We start from the raw sequence: 24733 nt of genomic DNA, 5'->3' as shown, positions 1-24733 counted from the left end.
GTATATGATATCCAGTCCATCTAGGTGAAGGAAGATGAGGAGATAAGACTAGAAATCTACACTGATTAATTACAGGGTGGGAAGCATGCATTTTTGTCAAGTATTTATATACCATAGATCTAAACGTATATGCTCTGACCAAAAAACAAAAAAGATTAGTTACAGATTTTTTTTAATACTGCCTAAAATTGTACAAACTGGGTGCATCTACACATTCATTAATATGCTGTAGTTACTGCACATTAAGCTTAGTACTTGGATAACCAGGTACTAAATCAATACACAGTAACTCACAATACTGTGCAGTAACACTGGCACACAGGTTTTTAGTGACACGTGTTGCACAGTAGCCTAATACCACGGTGTTTGCCTGGCACACTACTGCACAGTTAGCATCTTATGTAGAAGTGCCCACTGAAATAGAAAGGCATACTACAAAATACATAGTATGAATCCCAGGTGCTTTTATTGGCAATAACATCTACTCAGGGTTATACTATGTTGGTGTGCCATTGCATTATTCATGCATTGTTGAATAGTGAGTATTGTTAAAGAGGGAATGATGCACTGTAGGAATACTCATACTCCTGCATCATATGCAATGATGTTTCATCATGTGTTCCAAGTACATAATTAGTTGCATTAAAAATCTGGCTTGTTCCACAACTTTAATGAAAACTTGAATTTATTTGTATTGGAAATAAAACCAAACTGTCATTTGTTATGAAATCCTTCTTATAAAACCAAGAAAAATCTGAGATTGTCTGCAAGAAATTGGATTGACATGTCAATAAAGTCTGATAGGATTTTTGTGACAGTTCTTCACAGCTTTTCCTAACTTTGCTCACTTTTCACACCATACCTGATATACAAACCGTTCCTTTATTCTAAATTTAATATGAGTATTTACTATTATTTTTTATTACTAAATATATATGTATACACACACACATATGTGTGTGTATACATATATACACAAGGCAGAGATGGAGATAGGACTAGCTTCCCGGATTAAGGACAATAAGAAGTCCTTCTTCAAATACATAGGGGGTAAAAAGAGGGTCCCGGGTAATGTGGGGCCCCTGCAGGACACGATGGGCAACTTAGTCATCACGCCAGATGACAAAGCTAACATATTTAACGATTTCTTTGCCTCTGTCTTCCTAAGTAGGGACCAGTTCAGCCACCTCCCTGCTGGGCCCCCCTCGGGCCCCGGGAGAGACACGCCTGGGCCAGGGGTTAGCGAGGAGTTAGTTAGGGTACTTCTGGAGAGGCTGGACGTGTTCAAGTCCACTGGTCCGGACGATCTTCACCCTAGAGTTCTACAGGAACTGGCCGAGGTCATTGCGGGACCTCTGGCGCGGCTCTATGAGCACTCGTGGTGCTCTGGTGAGGTGCCGGAGGACTGGAAGAGGGCCAATGTGGTCCCTATCTTCAAAAAGGGAAAAAAAGAGGACCCGGGAAATTACAGGCCAGTTAGTCTTACCTCAATCCCGGGTAAGCTCTTTGAAAAAATTCTCCTGGCACACATCCAGGAGGGCCTTGCGGGGGAATGCATGCTCAGGGGCAACCAACATGGGTTCATCAGTGGCAGGTCTTGTCAGACCAACCTGGTGGCCTTTTACGATCAGGTCACCAAATCATTAGACGCAGGGGTTGCTGTGGATGTAGTCTTTCTGGACTTCCGGAAGGCTTTCGACACTGTCTCTCACCCTGTCCTCATCAAAAAGCTGGGAGACTGTGGTGTCGATGCCCACACAGTCAAATGGGTCGCCAACTGGTTGGAGGGCCGCACCCAGAGGGTGGTAGTGGATGGGTTCTTCTCGACCTGGAAGGACGTGGGCAGTGGGGTTCCGCAGGGCTCGGTCCTCGGGCCCGCACTGTTCAACATCTTCATCAGTGACTTGGATGAGGGGGTAGAAAGCACCCTGTTCAAGTTTGCTGATGACACTAAGATGTGGGGGGATGTGGGTGCACTAGAAGGGTGCAATAGGCTACAAGCTGACCTTGACAGGTTGCAACGGTGGGCGGATGAGAATAGGATGGGGTTTAACACTGATAAGTGCAAGGTGTTGCACATGGGGAGGAAGAACCGGCACCACACTTACAGGTTGGGGAACTCCCCTCTTGCCAGCACGGAGACGGAAAAGGATCTTGGAGTCGTCATTGACTCCACGATGAACATGGGCCGGCAGTGTGGGGAGGCAGTCAAGAAGGCCAACCGTACCCTGTCATGCATCCACAGATGCATCTCAAGCAGGTCCAGGGAGGTGATCCTCCCCCTCTATGCGGCACTGGTCAGGCTGCAGCTGGAGTACTGCGTCCAGTTCTGGGCGCCACACTTCAAGAGGGACGTGGACAATATGGAAAGAGTTCAGAGGAGGGCCACTCGTATGATCAGGGGTCAGCAGGGCAGGCCTTATGAGGAGAGGCTACGGGACCTGAACCTGTTTAGCCTCCACAAGAGAAGGTTAAGGGGGGACCTTGTGGCCTGCTACAAACTGGTCAGGGGGGATCAGCAGGTATTGGGGGAGTCCCTGTTCCCCCGTGCGCTGCCAGGAGTGACCAGGAATAATGGTCACAAGCTGTCGGAGGGTAAGTTTAGATTAGATATTAGGAGGCGCTACTTCACAGTCAGGGCGGCTAGGGCCTGGAACCGGCTTCCAGGGGAAGTGGTGCAGGCTCCTAGCCTGCGGATTTTTAAAAGGAAGTTAGATGAGCACCTTGCCGGGGTCATCTGACCCCGGTGCTCTTTCCTGCCAAGGCAGGGGGTCGGACTAGATGATCTACCTAGGTCCCTTCCGACTCTAGCTACTATGAAACTATGAAACTATGAAACTATATATATATATAAAATGGTTTGTGTATATATATATATCAGAAACAAGAATCCTGCTATCAAAAATAGTAGTAAATATATATAATTCAGGCAAGATTATTATTTTTCAGAATAGCATATATATAATGGCAAAAAATATTCTGTCTGTATATTAGACAGAAGCTCAAGCCTGTGCCAGCTGGGTATTTGACGTATTTCATTGAGAATGACATTAGCAACTTGAGCAAGATTTATTTTTTTATTATTTAAATTTCAGTCATTATTGGGAGGCTTTGCATGAATAATAATCACAGGTATCTGGAATGAAATAAAACATTCTCAGGTGCTTGCTTTATTTAAACATCATTTTTCAATACTTGATGTAGCAAAGCTAGAAAAAAATCACGCACCTCTATTTTTTTCCTCATCTTGGAGGTACATATGATTTGTCTGGTTTGGAAACTTTGTAAAGAAATTACTCTTTAAAAGTGTAAGAAATTAACAGAAAATTACATTCTTTCTCCAGAAATTTCAAGTCAGCCTATTATTCTACTTGAGAATTTAAACATTTTGTATAATTTCATACTGTTGATTAATTTGAGAAGGAAGAGGTACTATGTTCTGTAAAGGCTTAACAGGTTCCCATCTTTAACACAGCTGTCTAGGAACAGGATAAAAATGGAAAAGGAAGTTGGAACTAAGGATACAGGTTTACCCTCTCTTTACTTATCTAGTTAAAGCAGGGAAACCTAAGGGAATTATTTCCTAGTTCCAGATGATTTTGGTTTGTCCTTGTAGGCAAAATAAATATGGGCCTTAAACTGATACACAATGCTTTATAACTCTGCTATGGCTGGTGAAACAACGCACAAGTTTATGGCTGGTCTCAAAATTCTATTCAGAAGCTGAAATTATCTATTAAATTGTACAGAGAGAGGGGATTCTCAATAATTCTCATTTGTAATGCATTTCTTTTGTCAGTTTGTGTCAGTTTGACTACTCTAAGCAGAGCAATACTTAAATATTATAAGGAGTAGACAATGCACATGTTAAAAGAGCAAGCTGGTATTTGCTGCAAGTGAGCAAAGATAGATTGCTTTATAGGCTGGATTTATGGGAATGTCAATATGATTCTAAACAGTCACAAGGGGACAGTAAATTCCCTTTCCTTCTGGTTCCAAAACGGCATGAATACAACTTTCAGTTTTCCCACTAAAATCTTACCATGCTAAATAAATGCACCAGGGAATTAGAGTGTGATGCTTTATACTTAGAATTTCACAGCTTTTAAATATTTAACAAAGGGGCCAGATCTGTTCACATTCCCTCACTCTTGGTATTGGTTTGGCCTTGGATACAGTTCCAAGATACCTCAGGGCTTCAGCAAGTTGTGTTGTGCTATATCAGCACCCAAGAAATTGTTCCTACATCTAAAGGTGGCCGCCATGACCTTTAAGCTCAGCATAATAGTTGCATGAGGAGTTGGAAGTTGCACAGGGATATGTGAGATGTTGGGGATGGAAAGGAGAGGACAGAGGTGGGATATGATAGAGGTCTATAAAATCATGAAGGATGTGGACCAAGTGAACAGGGAGCTATCATTCACCAAGTCACAAAATACTGTAACTAAGGGGCACCCACTGGAATAAGTAGATAACAGGTTGAAAACTAAGAAGTGAACGTACTTTTTAACAAAATGCAGTTAACTTACCAAATTTATTTGCACAGGAGGTGGTGGAAGCAGATAGCATAACTGAGTTCAAAAAGGGACAGGATAAATTAATGGAGGTTAGAGCTATTAATGACTACTGAATGAAATGGTTGGAGATGTTGTCTCTGGCATCTCAAAAAAAATAACGGTGGATGCTATGAAAGATATTGAATAGGCGATAGATCACTTTAGACATATCTGTTCCATACTTTCTCTCTATAGCATCCATTTCTGCTACTGTCAGACACAGATTGGACTAGATGGACAATTGGTCTGATCCAGTATGGCACTTTTAGGTTCTATAATCCCCATTGTAATTTCTTTAGGTGTTTTATGTCACCAGGTGATTGAGGATCTGGAAAAGGAGAAGATGAGCAAAGCCCATTTCTGTAATCCAGGGGTGTCAAAGATATAGCCTGTGGACTGGATCTGGCTGACAGACCCCCATCATTGGCCTCTGCTGCTGCCCCTGCTGCCTCAGGTAGAACTGGCTGCTACCCACATTGCACAAGAGGCCAGCCCCAAGTGCAGGGCTCAGGACACATGCGGTATCCATTCTGGCTGGCCTGGGTTCTATACTACATGTGGTGTCTGCTCTGACTGGCCCAGGACCCCCACTGCGTGTGGTGCCTGCTCTGGCCAGTCCAAGACTTGTGCTGCATGTGGTGCCCACTCCAGCATGTCTGGAGCTCATACTGTACACAGTGCCTGCCCCAGTAGGTCCACTGAATGTGGAGCCAATCTGGGATGTGTACCACATGATGTGTGGTTCTGGAGCAGGTGCCACATGCAGTGCAGGTCCCACGCTGGCTGGAGTGAGTCCCTGACTATCCAGAGTGGGCACTGGCTGTGTCTACATGAGATGCTTTACAGCACAGTACACTAATCTACTGCACAGTAAAGCATCACCATCTACATGTGCAGGCACTTACTGCACAACAAATTAATTTACTGCACATTAGATTTACTACATAGTAAAGCCAAATAGCATTAATTGCATGTGTAGATGTGCCCACTGTGTACTGATCCAATGTTGGTTTGTGGAGGAAGGATCTGTGGGCTTGATCTTGCCCATGCACTGGCTCCTCACAACTCCTCTGGCCTCTAGGGCCAGATGAGTCTGACACACTTGACTGTAGGCCAAGCCTACTTAAATCTCCAACTGACTCCAGCGTTGTTGTATAAGGAATCTAAAATGATCCATGTCATCTGCAGTTTTGGTCTGAGTTGAGCTGATTCCTGTAGTAACCTAAATTTTAAATAAAAATTACAGGAAATAGCTTGGGAGAAAGAAATACTAATATTAAGGATGCTCATAAAAATGGAGGGAACTTTGAAAGGAAGAGACAGAGAATGAAAAAAGCACAAAGCTGATTTGTGCCAATAATTTTCTTAGCGCCTTTTTCTTCAGTCAAACACAACACCAGTATTTGACAACAACAAGAAAATCCAGCTGTGTAGTGTATAAATCTTAGTCATTTTTTGAATTACACAGCAGATGCAAGGGCAAAGGTCAGAGTAGATGGAATCATGTTCTGTTTTGCTCTGTGGCCTCTTATTATACTCCATAAAGAGCACTTTGATCCCTTGACTCAGGCTATTTGATTCTTCATCAGCTGTGTACAGCTTTGATAACAGATGTTTGGTATTAGAAGTGAAATATTAGCTGCCATGATGATTCCGTATGCTTAGGGGCTATGACAAGTACAGCCTGCTTCATTTTTCATATTCCCATTTCCCATAGTTAGGTCAGAATTCACAGCTGTGGTGTCAAGAAGTCTCCTGATCTCAATATAGCTGACAGCCTGTTTCTACCCCTAGAGAAAAAGAAAGAAAAAAAAAATCCAGAAAATCTTTATAATAATTGGGAGGGTAGGGAGGAGGGGGACTAGTTTCTGACTGGCATGATCATAGCTATTTGTAGGGCAATATGTTAGGGAAGACTGGAGTAGTAAAAGAGCATGGGTTACTGACTACTACTGTATAGCAAGATGGTGAATAAAATTCAAGAAGAAAAAATTGTGAAAATATTTACATAAAAACTGTTGTTGGTATTCAAGTTTCAAGTTTGCAAATGTCTGTGTGCTCAGATAGGCCTTACATTTCTAGTGGTGGAATCTCAGTTAAGTGAACAAGCATTCAAACAGTTTCTACCAGCCCCAGAGTGTCAGGTCCAGTAGAAACTTCTGTCAGCGTGCAGTGCTCTGTCCACACCTCCCTCCAGGGAGACAGTCTGTGACTCAACCGGACTCTGCTGCTCCAGCCGGGTCATAGAGCAGACCCCCTCCCCTTGTCAGCCTTGGGGCTGGGAAATCCCAGCCCCTCTTCTGAGTCCTGGGGCTGTGCAGCATTTAACTACCTCAGCTTGCCAGCACCTCCCCAGACTTGCCAGCAACCCCTGGAAACAAAACCGTTAGACCTGATTCGACTCCACCCATATACAACACAGACCAGCCCACCGCAACTGCTCTCAGAGTCCTCCAGTCTGCCCTGCCTGAACCTTTACCTAAACAGCCCATCTGTGTTGGTGGACTTCATTCTGGCAGGGGCCTGGCAATGCTGTTTGAATACAAGAGGGATGAGTTAGGAGGGAGCAGGGACCTGCCAGACCCCATCCCCCTATACCCAAACAGCATTGACAGGTCCCCTCTTGGAACAGAGACCACCAGCACAGACCAGTGGGCAAAGCCCTTCCACCAGGTCCACTGCCCCTGGAACAGTATGGGCCAAGCCCTGCTCCTGTGATGGTCAGACCTCACTTCCTGTAGCTAAATGGAGCACTCAACCATCACCCACCCTGCCAGCACCCAACCTGATCTGCACTGGAACAGCTAGTGCCAAAGGGGCAGGGATCCATCGGTGGCTCCTCAAGGGGAAATTGACAGGCTTGAAAATGCAGCAGTCCCACTCCAGGTCTGCTCTGAAAGCATGAGAGCTGAGACGGGGGGAGAGGGTGGTGTGAGGACCATGTTCTGTTCAGGCAGACATCCAGTCAGCCCTAACCTGTGTCCTCAGTGCTGTCAGCTGTACCCAGCCAGATGGGCAAAGCATGCTGTCGTGCATGCTGTGGTGCTCCCTGACTTGCCTGGATGTCTTCCATGGCACAGGGTGTCTGCAGCGTGGAGCTGGCCTCCCTGTACACTTACGTAGGCTTCTCCTGGTAATGTTTCCTACTGCTCAGACAAAACTGCTTTACTTCTGCTGGTTCATTTGAATGTTTGCACACACACTAAATACGTGACATTTGATTAAATTAAAGTATTGCTAGCTAGTTAAGAAACTGAAGATTGTTGTAGTAACTAAAAGGAAAGGATGAGTTAGGACATTAACATAGTGATTGAAAGATTAGGAAAAATGTTTCTGCTTTGCTATTGATTTCCTTTGTGATCTTGGACAAGTCACTTAGAGTATGAACATACAAACCTTTTCCACAGGGTAAGGTAGAGTCACTTTCTGGTCACTACACAGGTGCACACTCTTACCCTACAATAAGTGAAAAGTAAACCTTGATACAACCAATCCTATAGTTTAGCCCTCAGTTGAAGGGGGACAAGTTACTATGGATTAAAAGCATGCATGTGAACACCATGAGCATGGTAAAGGAGATAGGCCTGTTTTTATCCCGCAGTAAGTTTTTGCATGCCCATAAACTCACATTCTCCACCCATAATGATGGTACATCTTTTGCATACTTCTTTTGTTGGGAGGATAAATAGTTGTTGGGAACTCAGATATTGTAATAGCAGGTACACACAAATACAAAGTAAATAGAACTTGTGATTTGTATTAGGTAGTAGCCATCAGCTTGTATTAAAAACTAAAAATTATAAATATATCTGAGAGAACATTCAGAAATCAGAAATCTTGGGACTGACACAAAGATGCATCCGTAACTGGAAGTTTATCAAACCATACTTGTTTTACTGTTTGTGGCCCTAGCTAGGGAAAAGAAATGCAGAAGCATCTAGCTAAATGATTAGCTGGAATTTTTTGAAGCTCAAAAACATTTTTGGTCTGTGTTTAGTTTGAGGAGAAGCTCCTTACTAAATCTCATTTTAGGTAATTAATCCTATTTCCTAACAGAACGGTATCCTGGGATGTATGTGTTTGTCTCTTATTTGAAGGAATGATTTCCAATTTCTGCTCTAAGATCCTATAATAACTCTTGCTAGTACTATTCAACACATAATTAAATCAACCCATTGAAGTGCTACGAGAGGCAAAGGAAGGATCTGTGGGAGGGATAGGTCACTGGTGTGCTGTTTCTACAGAGCACAATAGAGACAAGACTCCTGCTGCAACAAATACATGTGAGATTTACGTTATAGTGCTATTGCTTATAGGTGATCGTGCATGTGAAATCCTGGCTCCATTTCAGATAGGGAGTTGATTCTATATATGAATATGTTTCTAAGTCCAAGAGTTGACTTATGCAACACAAGATATTTGAGTATTGCATAAAACAAAACCTGAATTAAATATGATTTTCTATGGCTAAGTGAGCTTTATCTTACTGTGGGATTTCCCCATGCCAAGGATATCTTCAGCTTCCCTTTGAGAGTAGAATTATGGCCCCTTGTGGAGCTGTAGGTTGAGTCAGGCCTAGAATATATTTCAGACTATCACTTTGTTTTTCTGCTCAAGATTGTGCTATTGGTGGGTGTGTCTACACTTTCATTAATGCACAGTGGTTACTGCACATTTTTTTAGTACTTGTATAATTCACTACTAAATAAATGTGCAGTAACTGGAGTTACTATGTAGTAGTGCCGGGAAATGCCTTTTTAGTGATGCTACTGCACAGTAGCCTAATAATACTGCACATTAACATATTAGCACTGTTTCTGCCGTGGCGCTGTACTGCACAGTATTAGGCTACTGAGCAGTTAGTGTATCATGTAGACATGCCTGATGTATATTGTAAAGTAAAACATAACATTATTTCAGTTAATTAAGGAGTCATGCAATTCATTGAACATTGCAGTAGAAACCAATTAAAAACACACTATTATTACAGAATGACCAGGTTGTTTTTTTCTGTCTGTACCTCTGTTTTAGTAATTGGAACTTTCTTGGGTTTCTCAATTCATAAGGCAATTTTATTTAATTTAATGGTCCATTGTCAGGTGGCTAGAAGACTGTAGTAGGTTATATTCAGAGTATTGTTCTAATAAAACTTTGTATTCAGTAACATTATGACCGCTTCCTGAAAAACAAACCTAGAATTGTACTAAACTTCCATTTGTTTCTATAAGTCTTTGCATTTAAAAACTGGAAATTTGTCAGTATTTGTGCTATGAATCCAAGAGTAACATTTTGTTTCTGCTGGCAGTGAATGTAAGGTGGAGTTATTCAAACTGCTGAGTTGTGAAATTCTTTCCAGATTTCTTGAAGGCAGAAATTTGCCATTTTGAAAGCAAAGAAGATTCTTATGGTAAAATGACAAATTGATGTTAGTGAAAAATGGCTTTTCTTATTTAGTACTTTTTTAGGAGACTTATAGTTTCATAGTTTCATAGTTTCTAGGATCGGAAGGGACCTGAGCAGATCATGTAGTCCGACCCCCTGCCATGGCAGGAAAGAATACTGGGGTCAAATGACCCCAGCAAGATGTTCATCTAGCCTCCTCTTAAACACCCCCAGGGTAGGAGCCTGCACCACTTCTCTTGGGAGCTGGTTCCAGACCCTAGCCGCCCTGACCGTGGAGTAGCGCCTCCTGATGTCTAACCTAAACCTACCCTCTGCCAGCTTGTGACCGTTATTCCTGGTCACTCCTGGCGGTGCTCAGGAAAACAGTGACTTCCCCAATGCCTGCTGATCCCCCCTGACTAGTTTATAACAGGCCACAAGATCCCCCCTCAGCCTTCTCTTGTGGAGGCTGAACAGGTTCAGGTCCCGCAGCCTGTCCTCATAGGGCCTGCCCTGCTGTCCCCTGATCATATGAGTGGCCCTCCTCTGCACCCTCTCCATGCTGTCCACATCCCTCTTGAAGTGCGGCGCCCAGAACTGGATGCAGTACTCCAGCTGCGGCCTGACCAGTGCCGCATAGAGGGGGAGGATCACCTCCTTGGACCTGCTCGAGATGCATCTGTGGATGCATGCCAAGGTGCGGTTGGCCTTCCTTACTGCCTCCCCACACTGCCGGCCCATGTTCATCTTGGAGTCAATGATGACCCCCAGATCCCTTTCCGCCTCCGTGCTGACAAGAGGGGAGTTCCCCAACCTGTAGGTATGGTGCCGGTTGTTCCTCCCGAGGTGAATCACCTTGCACTAGTCTGTGTTGAAGCCCATCCTATTCTCGTCCGCCCACCCTTGTAACCTGTCTAGGTCTGATTGTAGCCTCGTGCATCCCTCCAATGTGCCCACGTCCCCCCACATCTTAGTGTCATCAGCAAATTTGAACAGGGTGCTTTTTACCCCCTCATCCAAATCGCTGATGAAGATGTTGAACAGTGCGGGCCCGAGGACCGAGCCCTGCGGAACCCACTACCACCCTCTGGGTGCGCCCCACCAGTCAGTTGGCGACCCATTTGACTGTGTGGGTGTCTACACCACAGCCCCCCAGTCTCTTAATGAGAACAGGGTGAGAGACAGTGTCAAAAGCCTTCCGGAAGTCCAGGAAGATTATATCCACTGCTACCCCTGATCATAAAGGCCACCAGGTTGGTCTGACAGGACCTACCACTGATGAACCCATGTTGGTTGCCCCTAAGCATGCAGTCCCCTGCTGGCCCCTCCTGGATGTGTGCCAGCATGATTTTCTCGAACAGCTTGCCTAGGATCGAGGTGAGACTAACCGGCCTATAGTTTCCTCGAAGCCTCCTTCCTGCCTTTTTTGAAGATGGGGACCATGTTGGCCTTCTTCCAGTCCTCTGGTACCTCACCGGAGCACCACAAGTGCTTGTAAAGCCGTGCCAGGGACTTGCAATGACCTCGGCCAGTTCCTTTAGAACTCTAGGGTGGAGATCATCCGGGCTGGCTGACTTGAATACGTCCAACCTCTCCAGAAGCTCCCTAACTAAATCCTCGCTGACCTGTGGCCCAGGTGCGCCTCCCCTGGGGCCCGAGGGGGGCCCAGCAGGGAGGTGACTGTTCTGGTCCCTACTTAGGAAGACAGAGGCAAAGAAATCATTAAACATGTTACCTTTGCCGTCTGGTGTGACGACCAAGTTTCCCATGGCATCTTGCAAGGGCCCCACATTACCCGGGACCTTCTTTTTACCCGCTATGTATTTAAAAAAGGACTTCTTATTGTCCTTAATCTGGGAAGCTAGCCCCAGTTCCATCTCTGCCTTGGCCTTCCTAACTACCCCCCTACATCCCTGAGCAACTACAGAATAGCCCTCCCTGGTGATAACCCCTTCCTTCCATTGGGTGTAAGCCTCCTTTTTAGCAAGGAGACACTCCCAGATGCTTTTGGTGAGCCATGGAGGCTTGTGTGCTCTCCTGCTCCCTTTGATCCTCGTTGGGATTACCTTCCTTTGGGCTCGGAGGATCGTCTCCTTAAGGAGCGACCACTCTCCTTGGACACCTGGCTTCCCTCCCCTCCGGGACCTCAGCACTTCTCCAACTATCCTCCTTAGCTCACTGAAGTCTGCCCTCCTAAAATCTAGGGCCGCTGCCTTACTGCACACCTTTGCCACCTTGTGCTGGATGGTGAATTCCAGCAGGCGATGATCGCTGTCACCCAGGTGGTCGAGCACCCACAGCCCCCTCACCAGGTCATCACCCGTGGCCAGCACTAGGTCCAACAAGGTGTCCCCCCTGGTGGGGCTGTGCACCTCCTGGGTTAGATGGAGGTCCTGCACTCTGGCCAAGAACCTACGTGAGCATTCAGACCTGGCTGACTGCTCCCCCCAGCAGATGTCCGGGAAGTTCAGGTCCCCCATGACTACTGCATCCTTAGCCTTCACTACCTCTGTGAGCTGACCCAAGAATTCCTGGTCAAGCTCTTCCCCCTGGTTGGGAGGTCTGTAGTAGACTCCCACCGTTAAGTCCCTTTCCCATCGACTGCCTTGTACTCTAACCCAAAACACTTCAGAGTGCCCCTCCCCTGACTCCTTGCTAATTAACAAGATGTGTATTCCTCCTTAATGTAGAGCACCACGCCCCCACCTCTCTTTCCTGTCCTGTCCCTCCTGTACAGCCTATAGCCCTTGACATTGACTGCCCAATCATGCATTTCATCCCACCACATTTCTGTAATCTCCACTATGTCCTGGCTGGTTTCAGCCAGCAAGAGGGTGAGTTCCTCCTGCTTGTTGCCCATACTATGAGCGTTTGTGTAGAGGCATTTGAGGCCTCCTGTGGGTGTGTGTACTGACCCCCTAGTTCCAGCATTACCCTGGCCCCTCCCTCTTACCTGTTTGATTGGTTCGCTTGTCGGTCTGGGCTGGGCTGTAGTTGTGGGTGCTGTTTGGTCTGGCAGTCTGATGTTTCCTCCGCCCTCATCTTCCCCTTCCCCCGACAAGCCTAGTTTAAAGCCCGCTGGAGGAGGCCCGCCAACCTAGAAGAGAACACACGCTTACCTTTAGGGGAAAGGTGGAGCCTGTCTCATTCCAGCATGTCTCTTGTCGTGATGTGCCGGTTGTGGCTGAGGAAGCCCTCCTCGAAGCACCATTCCTGCAGCCGCCAGTTGGTCTCCGCGATGCACGTTTCATGCCGTCTGAGGAATTTTGCATTTCCTCACATTTATGGAAACAGACTTTTAAAAATAATTTAGTAGATTTCTTTTTTTTTTTTTAACAGTCAGGAAGTTGCTACCCTGCTTCAGGTCTATTACTCCATTTTAAAAGTCTCTGTTAAGTATCAACTAATATACTTTTAGTTTGTATGAGAAATTACTAAGAATACTATTTCTATTTTCCCAAAAAGGTGGCATAATTTATAAAACACCACATGACTAATACATAAAACCTATGCATTCTGGGCCAATTTTTTCACTTTGGCATACCAATGTAATTCCATGATATGGTGACTGGTGTAATTAAGAGCATAATTGAAAACCAAGCAGTATCATCATCAGGCTGATAAAATCTACAATTTGCTTATTTTACAGTTATTGAGAGATTGTAATTAAGATGTTAGCTGGCAAAATCTATAGATGTAGGAAGAGAATCCTAATTCTTCTTAGCAAGTATTTAACCTGCTTGATATCCTTAGGTAACCACATTTTTATGTTTTGAAAGCTAGAGAATGCAAAGCCAAAAGAAACTGATAAAATCATGTTCTAGGTTGAGAAGAATAATGATTTCAGGTAAAATCAAGTTAATGATGGATAATTAGGGGACTTTTGAGGTCTGTTCTGTTGCCAAGTCATAGTATCAAGTCTCATTGACTTTTTACAAAGCAGCTATTTGCACTTGCGAAGACTATATTTCTTGATTCATATCTCTGAAAGAAAATGTGTCTCTCTCTAGGTTATTGGAAGAGTCTCTGAATATCTCCAATTAATATGCATTTTTATTTCCTGTAATAAACTAGAAAATTAGTTTTGTTCCTTATGGCAATACAGCTAATCATCTGAATAAGCTTAAGACGTGTGTGGCAAATTAAGAAAAAATATATGCAACAAAATATGTTGATTATCATTGTTTGCAATTTTCATTTTTCTAAGAAATTGATTGCCAGTTTCATACTTGTGGGGTTAATTGAAAGATTTCTGGAAGGAAAATCAGTACTCATTCACCTTCTTTCCTTATAAAAGAAAAAAATACTTTAGTGAAGTTCAAGATGCAGGAAAGGAAAGCTCCATTTAATGAAAACTTTTAACATCATTCTTGCATTTACTCTACTTAAACTAAAAATCAAGCAAGATATATGCTTCTCCAGTCTTTACATATGTATGTGCATGCATACAAACTCAGAGGTGTACACTCTGTGTTGCTACCATTATAACGAACAGTTTAGTCAGGTTAAAATTTTTCTAAACAACTAAAAAGTAACCTCCCTATTTTATAATTTTCCATTTAACTGATGCAAAAGGAAAATAGTTTCCTTTTGCATCAGTTAAATATAACTCTTTAGCACCAAATTTAACAAAGCTGGGAACCCATACTGGAAAACAGTACATTGAATGCATAAAGCATTTACAGGGGTGTAGGTTGTAGCCATGTGGGTCTAAGGACATAGGCGAACAAGGTTATTTGGGTAAATCCAATATCTTTTATTAGACCAACTCAAATAGTTGGAAGCATTTTTTTTGCAAGCTTTCAGGTACAAATATCCTTTGCCAGGCTGAGGAAGCGTAGTAAGGAGCAGAAAGCTCCTTTACTGCTCGTTCCTGTAGGTGTGCAAGAAAGCAGTTAGTTAAAATATAAATTGAGGTGGTCAGCAGGTGAGGAACAGGTGGGAGTGAGGGGAATAAATATAGCTGTAGTAATCAATGCTACATTGACTACAGCTAAATTCTTTCTTCCTGCCCCCGCCCCGCCCAGTCTCTCACCTACTGACCACCTCAATTTACATGTTAACTAACTGGCTTTCTTGCGTACCTACTGGCCTTTGGCTGCTTTACTACTCCATCCAGGAAAAGTACAGACCATCTGCAGACACTTTCTCAGCCTGATGGAGCTTATTTGTACCTGAAAGCTTGCAAAGAAGAATTTTTCCAACTATCTGAGTTGGTCTAATAAAAGATTTACCCAAAGAACCTTGTTTGCCTAAACCTTGTCTGAATAAAGTTGAACACTTTCTTTTTCTAGTCACTCTTCTCTCTTTCTATCAAAAGCTTAATTACCTTTGTCTTGACTTCTCATTCTTACACTGAACACAAGTATCTATCAAAATAATTTTTTCAGTAAGTGCCAACTGAAATAAATTATTTTTCTATCCACTTAATTGATTTCTTGCTTATTGATTTAATTGCTAAACTAATTTTTAATAAGGTTAACTGATTTATCTCCACTCCATTGCCTGTGTATTCAACGCCTAATGAATTTGTTTTACCACTCAACTGATTCTCCACCTATGTGGCAGATTATCTCCCCAGTCAATTATTGCCTAACTCTAATAATTTATTGATTATCTCTGCCCCCTTAATTAATTAAATGATTTATTGTCTACTTCTACAATTACCTTCCACCCCACTAATTTGCTTTCACTGCTTATCCTGGCTATTGTGTTGTGGCATTGTCTCATACCCTCCTTCTGTATTCATTTTCTTTCTTCTCCTTCCTTAGAACCTTTCTTTTATTCCTACTGTTACTCCTACCACTAGCTCTACCATGCTTTCATTTAATCCATCTACTCCTATCAACTGTTAGTATCTCTTTATTCCTCCACTCCATATTCTTCAGCACTTTCTCTGACCCTTCCTCCTTGTCTCTGTTGACTTCTGTCCCGACCCTTAACTTTCTTGATTTACAACTTCTCTATCCTCATCCTCCACTCAACTCCTTTCAACTGTTCCCTTCAAACCCAGACCTTCTACTATCCACTCCCTTCCTTTCTGCTCCTTCTGGAATTCTCACTGTGTTTCAGAAAATCATCCCACTCATGTGCTTCTCTATCCTTGTGTCTTTTTGAACTCACAAGAACCAGATTTTATTGATTTCTGCAGTTGATCACTTATGGTGGCCTCTCGTGAGATGCCCTTAAAGGAGCATAACACAGAGCTGTCTTACATGTTCCTCTTGCTTCATCCTCTCCTCTCCTCTCCTCTCTCATTTTCCTGTGAACATATTTACACCCAGCTTTTTGTCTCCCTATTCATGTTGCTGCTAGTGAATAACCATCTGTCTGCTATGTCATCCTACCTTCTCTTCTAACCTCTTAACATCATCTTTAGTATTTATTTGTTCAGTTGGATATCTGCTTTCTATATCTGTGATTGACACAGTTCTTCACCTCACTCATTATTCTTTTTTGTAAATCTACTCTTATGTAAAAGATTGTTGAGCTTTGGGAAACTTCTGTCATCTTCTCTCTAACCTGTAGCCCAGGTGTTTCAACTCTTAGAGTTCACCATTAAATTATAATAGCATCTAAGCATCATAGACAACATAGTAAGATGTCAGAGAGTTAGTGTCTGATGGAAACTTGATCAGTATCTCAGTAGTAGAGAACAGATGTGCCTCTGTTGCTGAAAGTAGCAATAGCCATGAAATGGTTGTCACTAAAGCTATTTTCAAACTTAGAGAAATTGACTTCTTTTACACATAGTATGTCAGTATACTTATAGCTAGAGCATGGATGTATCTAGAAAATAAAACACTGTTTTTTATACCTTGCATTTACCTATGACAGATTAGGGTAGGAATTCATTCAGTGAAGACACATTAATCTTCTACATGAAGTATATAGTCTATTTTCCCTTTTTGTCTTGCAGGGATACTATCTGAATGTAATATTTGAATCTATGTTTAAATTTATCTCTATTGATTAAATTAAAGTTTAATGAGCTTATGCAACCCAAAACAATATAGCTGAACATGCTAATATTCTGTAGTCTACTTGGTATTCTGAGAGGCCCTTTCCTCATGGAGGTAGTGATGTAAAGCTTTATGCAGCTACAAATCCTTATCCACTCAAGACAGAACCTATGATTCAACCAATCCTATAACATTAAGTAGTCTTTTAAATGAGTTCATTATTGTTGCAAACCTTAGCATCCCATTAGAGATCAGGTCTTCCCTGGCTTCCAGAAATTCAGCTGTGAAAGATTCATAGATGATATAACCTACAAATTTGTTTCCTGACACATTGAGTGTGGGGCTGTCAACCTTGGGGATAACAGTAAAAGGAGCCAAAGTATCCGAAAAATAACATACATGAGAAGAGAAAGGATTGGCTTTTGGTTAAAAGGGTCCTTGCTAGACAATGGATAAGAAACATCCCAAGAATGGGTTGAGAGGCATGAGGACCATCATGATTTTAGGAGGTAATGAGTTAAATTTCCAGAGTATTTGTGGGAAAGTAGTGTGGTAAAATATGGGAAAGAATGAAGACTGAGCATAGCACCAGAAATGGGGAAATGGGGGGCTAAGAATTTCATTTCTTTTCATCTCTTTTCATCACTCATATGTGCCCTTTTGTCCCCCTGAACTACAATCTTGAAAATATTATTTCATAAAGCAGCAGCTAGCAGTCTTTTCTGGCAGTGGGCCAGAGTGGCCCAAATCAGGTCCAGGGTAGGCCAGTGCTAGGACTCATCAGCCACGACTGCTTCTCCCCACCAGCTAGTTGCACTACAGCATGGGAAACCTTCCCACCACCCAATCACTGAATATTGTTGAAAACCAAGCTCTGTGGATCCAGTCTACAAACCACAGGTTACTGACAACTGTCATAAAGTCATACTCCAAAAAATGCAGTTTTTTAGTGCTGAGTAGACACCAGTGGACATTAAAAGAGAACACTGGCAAACTTCAACAAAAGACAGAACTTCATATTGTTAAAGTAAATTAAAAAAATATACCATTGAAGTGCATGTTTAGCATTTCCTTTCCCAACAAAGCCTAAAATTATTAGTTTATACACCCCAGTGGTAAACATTTCAGTTGGAAACAGTATGTTGTCATCACGCTGCTGTAATAAGTTGGCTGCTGTTTGTGTATACCACTCACTTTATAGTTAGGACTTAAGACTGTTCAGCTGTGCTTCAGAGGCCGTAATAGGGGCAGAGGTGTGTGTCTTCTCTTTCTGTCCAAGTGCTGGGAAACTATTTAAAGAAAAATCAATTTAATTTACATGGGTACCAAATGATCAAACAGTGACAATTAGCATCTATACACATGCTATTGTGTGTGGGCTTTAATTAGAGAGGGGACAAGAGTGCTCAAAAACCCCCATGGCTCACCAAAGGCATTCAGGAATGTCTGAAAGCTAAAAAGGAGGCATACACCCGATTGTAGGAAGGATTATACCTCCATTGCTCAAGACTGTGAGGGGCTTTTAGGAAGGGTAAGGCAGCAATAGAATTGGGACTAGCAACCTGGATCAAAGATAACAAGAAGTCCTTTTTTAAATACATAGGGCGTAAAAAGAAGGCACCGGGTAACATGGGGCCCTTGCAGAACACGCTTGGCAATATGGCAGTCGCATCAGACAATAAAGCTGATCTCTTTAATGAATTCTTTGTCTCCATTTTTCTGAGCAGGGACCGGGACTTCCCCCACACTGGGATTCTGGATGTACTCAGGAGAGGCACAGCCAGGCCCAGGGTCAGAGAGGACCTAGTTTTCGCGCCCCATAACGCCGGTGCACCCTTGACCTGCGAGCCTGGGTCGGCACGACTGGCTTGGCGCAAGGAGGGGGATTTATGACCGGGCAGGTGGGTGATAACGGTGAGCAGGAGTCAGGATGATTTAAACACAGCGTGCTGGTTATACAAAAGGTTTATTTTACTTACGCTTCTGAAGTACTGGAGCGTAGGCAGAGGAGCTGATTGATTTATTCAGTTACAGCATGTAGATATCATGTTACCCAGCATTTACAGGGTGGGTAAGACAGTTGCTTCCGAACGATTCATATAAACCGTTGCAGTCTGCAGATTACTAAGAACTCTTGATAAGAAAGATAACACCAAAGATAGATAAACGGACCGGTAAGACGAGATGGGGGTACGCCAAGAAAAAAAATACGGAGGCGGAAGAGATAACATTCGTTGTGCACAATCTGTTTTTCTTCAGTGTATACATGGTTCTCCGTTCTCTGCTCTCTGTTCTCTGTTCTCTGCTTTGGGCGGAAGTTCTTTCAAAGTTTTACTTGACACAGGTGACCAATTAGTATACGCCAGTTATAAATAATTAATGAGTTGGCACTTGTGCTTTCTTTGTTTGCTCAGGTTACATAAAAAAAGGGGGGGTTATTTTTACTTGGGTGGTACTGGTTCTGTTTGGTCACAGGATGGCGCGCATAGTATATTTAATTTTATAACTTTACTAAAGTTAGCTAATCTCGTTACTATAGGTACTTTATCTTTTGTGCTGGGCTGCCAAGGTCAGTTTCTCTCTTTCGTATGAGAAGCTGAAGCGATTTGAAATGAGGCACAGATAGGGGTGTGTATATGCAGCACTGTTAATACAGAGGGATAAATTACAACCACAGAGTTTGTTGTGTTAGCTTCTGACCTTTTGCTATTTGACCTTTTGCCATCGGCATCTGAAATCAAAGTCTTAGATCTTTGACACTAGTCAGGGAACTTCTGGTGGGACTGGACATATTCAAATCAGCAGGTCCAGATGATCTCCACTCCAGGGTGCTGAGGGAATTGGCAGAGGTCATTGCGGGACCCCGGCACAGTTTTATGAACACTTGTGGTGCTCTGGCGAGGTGCCACAGGATTGGAAAAGGGCCAATGTCCTCTGCAGTGTCAAAAAACAGACGAAGGAGGACCCAGGAAACTATAGGCGCGTTAGTCTTACCTTGGTCCTGGGGAAGCTCTTTGAGAAAATTATCCAGGTGCACATCTGCAAGATACCAGCAAGGGAGATTATGTTTAGGGGCAAAGAACACAGGTTCATTAGAGGCAGGCCCTGTCAGACCAACCTGGTTGCCTTCTATGACTAGGTCACAAAATCCTTGGATGCAGGTGTCGTGGTAGATGTAGTCTTTCTGGACTTTAGGAAGGCCTTCTACACTGACTTTGGGAAGGCCATTCTCATTAAAAAATTAGGCGACTGTAATGTCGATGCCTACACAGTCAGATGGGTTGCAAATTGGCTGGAGGGCCTCACCCAGAGAGTGATGGTGGATGGATCATTTTTGACCAAGAAGAATATAGGCAATGGGGTCCCCAAGGACTTGGTCCTCGGGCCCACTCTGTTCAACATCTTCAGCAGCAGCTTGGGTGAGGGGGTGAAAAGCACCTTGTTCAAATTTGCAAATGACACTAAGATGTGGAGAGAAGTGGGCACTCTACAAGGGAGGGACAGGCTACAACTAGATCTGGACAGGTTACAAGGGTGGGCGAATAAGAATAGGATGGGATTCAAGACTGACAAGTGCAAGGTGATGCACCTGGGGAGGAAGAATCAGCAGCATACCTGCAGGCTAGGGAACTCCCTTCTCGTCAGCACAGAGGCAGAAAAGGATCTTGGAGTCATTATTAATTCCAAGATGAACATGGGCCAATGTGGTCAGGAAGGCTAACTGCACCTTGTCGTGCACCCACAGATGCATGACATAAGCAGGTCCAAGGAGGTGATCCTCCCCCTCTATGTAACATTGGTCAGGCTGCAATTGGAGTACTGCATCCAGTTCTGGGCACCACACTTCAGGAGGGATGTGGACAGCATTGAGAGGGTCCAAAGGAGGGCCACTTGCATGATCAGGGGGCAGTAGGGCAGGCCCTATGAGGAGAGGCTACGGGACCTGAACCTGTTCAGCCTCCACAAGAGAAGGCTGAGAGGAGATTTGGTGGCCATCTATAAACTTACCAAGGGGGACCAGTGGGTAATGAGAGACCCTGTTCTCCCGAGCACTACCAGGAGTAACTAGGAATAACAGCCATAAGTTGACTGAGAGTAGATTGAAGCTAGACATCAGGAAGCACTACTTCACGGTCAGGGTGGCTAGGAGCTGGAACCAACTTCCAAGGGAAGTGGTGCTCACTTATACCCTGAGGGTCTTCAAAAGGAGGCTAGATAATCACCTAGCTGGAGTCATTTGACCCCAGCATTCTTTCCTGCCTGTGGCAGGGGGTCGGACTTGATGATCTGCTCAGGTCCCTTCTGACCCTACCAGCTATGAAACTATGAGTGGCTCTGAGAGCCACTGTAATTAAAGTACCTACAGCATCATGTTTATTCAGTGTCCTACACTTCAAAATGGCAGTGGGGGCACTGAATACATGTGATGCAGAGGCCGGTGGAGTTTGCTAATTAGCATGCTCCAGAAGACTCAATTAGCACACATCAAAGCAGAAGTCCATCATGTGTATAGATGCCCAAAGTTTCTAGGTGACTAAAATTCTATTACAATAATTATACTAAAAGTGTAGCAGATTTTTTAAAATCAGTATTGGTAGATAGTTGACCTGCATTTGTGATGAGAAAAATACTGCTTATGTCTATAATAGCCCATCAATTTATTTTTATATTTCTTGATTTAAAAAAAAATTGTGTCATCTACTTCTATTTCTGAGATTGTGGCTCATGCTAATTTTAAGTTCAGCTCAGATTCACTGGACTTTGTATCAGTCAGTTTATTTTCTAACCTCTCTCCTGAAACATAGTTTTCAAGTACAGTGGTGATATTCATCTGTAGTTGAAGATGGTTTTCATAGTATGATCCTCAGCCATTTGTACTGTCAGAAATATAGGACTAGATATGTTTGCTAAGTATGCAATGTTACTGGAAGAATATTGTTAATTTAAGTGTTCTGTGATTAAATTTAGCACTGCGGTGTTCATGACTTTTATTAGTTTAAATTCGATACATAATTGTTTACATTTACATTTATAAAGTATGTTTCTATTTTAATTTTTATTGGATTAAGTATTAAGTTGACAGTGAGGGTGAGATTTGCCTTTGCCAAGTGTGTAGGCTCCATACAAGACTTCTACTTCTCTTAAGACTTCTGGGGTTTGACAATACTTGGGGCATACAACTGCAAATGGATAAAGCCCAGATTTTCCCTGTTGCAAAAGTACACCTAGGGATTCACTGAGGCACCTTTGCAAGGACAGAAACCTGGGGTTTCGCCATTTGCAGCAGCACTCCCTGAGTTGGAACTGATAGACATGCCTCTGGAGGTGGGGAAAGCCAGAGTTCCTAGCTTGCAGAGATATGCCTGGGATTCTAATTCAGGGCATATCTCTGCAAATGGGGAAGCCCAGGCAGGTGTTCCCAGGGCTGGGGGGGGAAGGGAAGGGGGCTGTAGGAAAATTCCCAGGGTGCACAGGAAAGGGCAATAGTGTGTTTGGCACATAGTATGTATAAAATAACAGGACACTCTGGGATGCTGACAGCTTGTAATTATGAAGACATACTGTCGCAGGCACTGAAGTGCCTGCTCCTAAGGGACACGTGTGGGTTGCTGGGGCAACCACAGAGGTCAGATGACCAGAAGGGGGTAGGGCCTGGCCTTTATAAACAGCCTAGCCTGAGGCCAAGTGGCAGTTCCCTTCTGGCAGCTGTGAAGGAGAGAGAGCTCTGCTGGGAGTAGGCAGAGGTGGGAGGCCTGATAACTGGAGCAGTTCATGGGGTGAAAATACCAGGCAGAGGAGCCCTGGCAGGGATGGAAATAATGATGAGCCAGAGGGCTTTGGGTTTACGTTTAAGCCAGGAGGCTAGAGTTTGAGTTAGGGCTGATTGGCTGAGGGTTTTTGTTTGTTGTTACACCGGAGGACTGGGAGAGGCTGTAGGGGTTGGAGGAGGCCTCAGGGGAGCTCCCCAGTAGCGTGGGGGTTCCTGGCACTGAAGAGGGTGCTGCGTTTTGGGGATTGTATAGACCCTGGCCCAGTGGGGCAGTGTCGTGCGGGGCAAGGAGCCCAGTGTGGGTGAGTGACCCAAGAAGGCGGGTCTGGGGGCCAGGCACGGCTATGGCCACCTCAGCCCCAATCACGGGAATCACGAGGCAAGGCCCCGGGGAAGGCGAGAGCATCGTGATGAGCCCCAGGGAGGGTGACTGCAAAGTATTGGGATAAGCACCAGGGAGGGCAATAGCATAGTATTGGGGTAAGCCCCAGGGAGGGCGCACATAGGCCCCAGTGCGGCCACGAGAAGAAGCCCTCAGAGAGGGTGAGAGACTGAGTAGAAGCCCTCAGAGAGGGTGAGCATACTGAGAAGCCCCCGGAGAGGGCGAGCGTATGGGTAGAAGCCCGGAGAGGGCGAGCATATGGGTAGAATCCCGAGGGAGGGCGCACAGGAATAAGAAGGCCCGAGGGAGGGCGCACAGGGACAAGGAGCCCAGAGAGGGCAAGTGTACGGGTAGAAGCCCGGGGAGGATGAGCGTATGGGGAGAGGCCCCGGAGAGGGCTGCCAAGAAGAGATAATAGACTTAACAACGTCCGGGACAACTGAGAGGCTTGGGGCATGGTATTACGGGTGGTAGGAGCCACGCACAGCCCACAGGGCTGGGGCACTAGATTGACCTACACGGGACAAAGGGCTGGGATAACTAAAAGCACCGTGCTCAAGGGGGTAAAAGGCAGCCTCCCCTTCATAATATTTTCCAGCAAGACGTGGCGGGTGAGATAACGAGGGTGCATGGACACCCACTTGACATGGTAGGGGGTGCCAGGAGAGATCATGGCCGCTCCTGGGTCCCCGCCCTGTGACACATACAAAGAGATGAGAGGCATGTTTCACTAGAAGAGACCTAGAGGAAAGAATTTGCATATTTTTTTAAAAGGTTTTACACAATATAATATTTCTTTTTTTCTTCATCTTTTGTCACACAGAAGTGCACCTTTTAGGCTTAGGAGCGATTGATTGAGATTAATCTGGTAAACTGAGCTGAATAATAATATCACTTAGCAGTTTTTTAGTACCCATTTCCTCAATATTCTGCTTCATGCTATCCTGATTTCTGAGACACAGAGCTTGAGTAATATGCCTGGAGTCATGGGAAAAAAAATAAGCGCAGTTCTAGATCCCAACGTAAAAAAATGTATTAGTAGAAAAGAAGAAGCATTATATTGTGTGAAACCTTTTTTAAAAATTAAGGATTTTTTTCTTCTAGATTTCTCAGTGAAAAATATATCTAATTTCTTTGCATGTCCACAGGGTCAAAGTAGTTAAGCATAGGCTATTCATATATTGCTTGGGACCTAAGAAGAAAGAAAGGCTGCAGGGTATGCCCCAGTAAAAGTCCAATAATGATATTCTGGAGTGCTTTAGTACAAATATAACAGCAGACATGCCCCTTCTATGGCTTCCCATTCTCAACTCTCCCTTCAGCCATGTCCGTCCTAAAGTGACCTTTGTCCAGTTGCTCTCTCTCCCCTGTTACATTTACATTAGGGCTTTTGGGTAAATTTAGCTGATGTTTGAACCAACATGGTGAGGTCTGAAAGGTCAACAATTAGACCTAACATCTTCCAAATGTTAAATATACAAATGTTGGTTTATAGGATAAGCAAGCAGGACACTGAAATATTGTAAAAATGTTGTTTCCAAGAGCAGTATTCCTGCATATTTCAATACCCTCCTGGCTCACAAGAAGGGCAAAGACTTTCAAATATTATACTGAGAAGGCATGCACTACTCTCAGCTTGTTGCTGAGAGGTCTTCCCAAAAGAGAAATGTTATTAGCATTG

At 44.0% G+C, this 24733-nt stretch overlaps 1 protein-coding gene and 1 long non-coding RNA gene across 6 annotated transcripts in view; one reads left to right on the top strand and one right to left on the bottom strand.

Annotated features, from left to right (window-relative positions):
* PRKG1 (protein kinase cGMP-dependent 1) overlaps nt 1-24733 on the top strand; it is a 1074795-nt gene that overhangs the window by 814842 nt on the left and 235220 nt on the right. The gene's annotated exons all lie outside the window — the stretch shown is intronic.
* On the bottom strand, nt 3112-13184 carry LOC149859873 (uncharacterized). The gene is made up of 3 exons (XR_016443507.1): nt 13058-13184; nt 7953-8012; nt 3112-6346 (listed from the first exon to the last, which is right to left on the bottom strand). It is a non-coding gene; the product is annotated as an uncharacterized LOC149859873 (long non-coding RNA).

Source organism: Crocodylus siamensis, chromosome 7 (assembly GCF_052110815.1).
Source record: "Crocodylus siamensis isolate JL-2025a chromosome 7, ASM5211081v1, whole genome shotgun sequence".
Taxonomy (NCBI): domain Eukaryota; kingdom Metazoa; phylum Chordata; order Crocodylia; family Crocodylidae; genus Crocodylus; species Crocodylus siamensis.
This window is presented reverse-complemented; position numbering and strand designations above follow the sequence as displayed.